Genomic DNA, 4,807 nt, shown 5'->3' on the forward strand with positions numbered 1-4,807 from the left:
ATACCTATATATATAATATATATGTATGTATGTATTTCATACATATGAAATACATATATATATATATATATATATATATATACATTATATATATATATATATATATATATATATATTATATATACACGTTATATACATATATATATATATATATATATATATATATATATATATGTATATATATATATATATATATATATATATATATATATATATGTGTGTATATATATATACACATACACACATTATGTCTACATATAAATATGTATATATATATGTATATATATATATGTCATTTATAATGCACACACACACACACACACACACACACACACACACACACACACACACACACACACACACACACACACAAGCGCACGCGCGCGCGTGCCGGCTCTTGTCTCTCCCGATATTTTTCCCGCTTCATCTACCTCCCTCCTCTTACCTTCTTTCTTCCTCTCCCTCTCCTCGTTTTGTGTTCCCCCTCTCTCTTCATGCATTTTTCCCTCCGTCTCTCCCCTCTGCAGTTTTTTGCTATCTTACTTCTATACAGCTTCTTATAATTCTTTCTGACCTGCTAATGTTTTTGCCTTTCATATTTTATGTATGCCGAGAAAAAAATCTTGGAACTTACCCAAATCTGCATCTAACCTTGCACAGAGGCAGTCATGTCTTTCGGAAATAAATAACTAAAACTGTTTAACACTAAATACTCCAGAGATAAACTGGCACAGCATTATTATTTCTTTATTAGCCGGTTAAACTCTACCCCGGAGAAGTGCGCCAAATTATAAAGATATTTTATCTATCATGGGACAGCGAAATGTAACGTCAGAAATATTTAACCTTTGCCCCATCTTGACACTTCCAAAACGTAATGTCCTCTTTTATATAGATAGAAACTTGTAAGATTTAAACGTTTAAGAAAATGCAAACCAGTCATTAGGTGCATATGGTAAATGATATGAGAATTACACATTAGCCATAACAGCCTAAAAATACGATCAATGGAGTTTGATCATCTCGAAAAAGTTATACTGACTTGGCCTTTCTAACCAACTATGTTTTGCTCGTTGCCATGTGTGTGTGAGTGTGTGTGTAACTGTGTGTATAAAAGTCTGCACAGTATATCTCGTGTATTGGCATAAAAGCCCTCATAGCATAAGCTATTTCTCTGAACTTTATACGCCACCCGTTGCTCGTTACTCATGTCAAAATATACCATGATGTTTACTGGAGTTCTATTCACCCCTCCTCCATGACCATGCTCTTTTATCCCCAAACACTGCCACCCTCCCCCCAGTTACTCGCAAAACCCACAACTCAACATTACATATTAGGTTATAAACGATGTTGGTTTAAATAGCCAGTCATCTAAATGTTGTATCTAGACATTTACTCCAATCTATTCAAGTCGTACATAGTACAAAAAAACAAAAAAACAAAAACAACGAGGTGCTGCTTCAACTGTCCACCGAAAACGGTGTACCAGGTAGGAGTGCAAGCAACACACACACACACACACACACACACACACACACACACACACACACACACACACACACACACACACACACACACACACACACACACACACACACAGCTATTCATATAAGTCAGCTACTCATATTAAGTGATTTATATTTAAGTTGAGAAACAGTTTTCATTCATGGAAATTATTATTATTATTATCATTTTAAATATAAACTGCGGCATTCTTTAATAATCCTCGTCCATACAATCAAATTGTTTCTATAAAATTTCGGCATGGCAGGAACAATTTTCAGGAATGAATGAGAGGCTCTATATAGTTACTCCAATCAATTTTATTTCTCCAATAATTTATACTTGTTAGAAGTTGATCACTTTCCCCTTGAGACAAATGCTTAAAAGGACGGAAAGTGTCTGTAGAGGGAACAGAAGTTGAAAGCTGATAATGCTGATGAGGATGAATAAAAAGAATATGAACAAGATGCAAATTAAGATAAATATGAATATGGATATGAATATAGATATTAATATAGAATATAGATATAGATAAAATGATAGAAAAATGAACATTATAAAAATAAAAAGAAGAAGAAACCCGCATGCATGTATCTCCCTCTCCCCCCAGAGTGATAAGTGAATGCAGACGTTGGGTGTGTTCTGTCTCTCGCCTGGCCTTGTATTGTCTTGTGATGAGAAACATAGCTATGAAAATAACACACATTTACATAAAGATTACACTAGTGTTTGCAGCCAATGTGAAGAGCATTACGGTAGTTGTTGGTGTGGGTTTTCTCCGCCTTCCTCCCCCCCCCCCCCCCCTCTCTCTCTCTCTCTCTGTCACTCACACCAGCTCATATTAACTGCATGTATACGTATACAGAGACACACACACACGCAAATCTAAAACGGAAAGTCAATGGATGGACAGATATATAGTTAGGGGAATAGGTAGACAAATAAAAAAATAGAAAGATAGATATGTAAATATATAGATATGTAGATATACTGTTTGTGTTAAGGGTTTCCCAAAGGCCTGGCAGACCTCGGCTGGAGCCCTTTTGTTTGTATATTGCATGCCATTTGCTTTCCTCTCCTGTGTGCACCCGTCACGCTTGCAAGTCGAGGTCAGAGATGCATGCACCGTGGGATGAACAGCAATCTCTTTTAACGTCACGTAAGAAGAGGAAAACGACAAACGGAGATAGAAAGTTTATGCACATACGTCCACACACTTACACCAATCGTCCTATATGTTTAGAGGGGTGGAATTGGCAAGACGGACCCCAGTCATTTTTCTCTCCTTGAACCCTCCACATCTACGAAGATTTATCTCAGCAGCAACAGGACTCGCTACAACTTAAGAAAAAAGTTGAAAGGGGTGCAGACACATCCCCTCGGTTCGTGCCGTCAATCATTCACAGGTAGCCTTTCTCCGTGATTTCCTACTTTGACTTTCTCCCTCTCTGACATACCCTGAGGACCTCCTTTCGCCTCCTCCCTCTCGGAAAAGGTGTTTTTCTGTGTTCATTTCTGGCGTCTTACTCTTCTCGCTGGTTGAAGCCACGTGTCAATGGCTCCTTAACCCCCCTAAAGCCAGCATCTTCCTCTTTAGTTACCACACCTTAAGCCTGCATCTTTCGCTTCCTTGTCTTCATCAATTTAAAGTAGTCTATTTCCTGCTTATTGCCTCGTCTTCTATCAACACCTGTTCATTACCGTCCAGCACAAAGTCCTTCCTCACACCAACGTTATTTCTGAAACGTTTTACCTTTCATTTCATTTCTTTTATTCCTTATGGCAAACGTATGTTCATTTCCACCACCCTTTACGAGCCTCTATTTTTCCTACAAACACTTCACTTATTTCATCATTCCGTCAATCATTCCTTCTACCTACCCCAGTCTTCTTACGCCGCCCACTTCTCTCTTACACCTCATAACTCCCTTTCTTAAAAGCTCCTCTTCTGTTTCCATTCCCTCTCACTCTTTAGCTTTTTTTTTTTTTTTTTTTTTTTTTGGCCTTCACTCTGATGCCATTTTTTCTCGTTCATTTTCACTCTTACTCGACTCGCTCACTGTCGGTTCCTCTCTTCCATGTCCTTCCACTTCCCTTCTTACAGCCCTTCAACGGCCAGGTAGTGGCTCTCCATCTCTCCGTCCACCATCCTCGACAAATTTACTTTCAACTATCTCTTATTGTCTTCCATGCCACTTGCATATTATCAACATTCTGTTATTTGTGTGTGTGTGTGTGTGTGTGTGTGTGTGTGTGTGTGTGTGTGTGTGTGTGTGTGTGTGTGTGTGTGTTATCAGGTAAAATTTAAAAGTAACAAGATCAACCTTTTGAATTCGTTGCTGCCAATATGTCAGAGAAAATTTTGAAATATAATAAAAGTCATACTATTTTTTCTAAAATTACTATCCCTTGACGTGACCTTGAAATTGAATATTTGTTTTAACATAATATATTTACGGTACAGCCACCACACCCGGGGTTTCGAGCTTGAAGGGCACCCCGAGAAAAACCTCCAGTTTGATTTACTTAAGGCATAATGTGAGTAGCATGAAATCCTGGTTAATCCATTCGCCCCACTGGGCAAGAATACATGCCATGGCCACTATAATACAAGTTTATTTATTGTATTTACACATAGATGGCTCTACAAGTTCTTAATCACTAAATAGCCAGTTATTAGAACTACCTATCTCACCTGTTTACTCTTTTCTTTCACTTTTAGACAGGGTCTTTTGTATAATTTCATTGTCTAAAATATTTAAATGACAATTTAATAATCATAGAAATAATATTAATAAGAAAAACACATTTTCCCGCCAATTCAAGGAATTGGGAAATCAGGATCGGTAACTAAGGTCCACTAATAAACTCCTTGCCGGCTGAGCACATGTGGAGCCATCTGTATGTAACAGAATTCAACAAAAACTACAGGGGACAGAACATAAATCCGGGGCGAATGGGTTAATTAGGGCCCGTGGGAAGGCTTGGTTTTGCCCTCTCTGTCTACTAAAGGAAATTAACAATTATTGGTTAACGAAGACTTAAGATTTATTTTCAGTAATTCAGCATAAAGGAGATATATTTATTCCACCAAAATATATGATCGGTTTTCCCTGGGTCTCGCCTTACAAAAAAAAAAAAAAAAAAAAAAAAAAAAAAAAAAAAAACATACACACATAAAATATGTATATGTACTATATATATATATATATATATATATATATATATATATATATGAATATATACACACGTTTATATATAAATATATATATACACAATAACATACAATATATATATAATA

Source organism: Penaeus chinensis, chromosome 11, assembly GCF_019202785.1.
Source record: "Penaeus chinensis breed Huanghai No. 1 chromosome 11, ASM1920278v2, whole genome shotgun sequence".
Taxonomy (NCBI): Eukaryota; Metazoa; Arthropoda; class Malacostraca; order Decapoda; family Penaeidae; genus Penaeus; species Penaeus chinensis.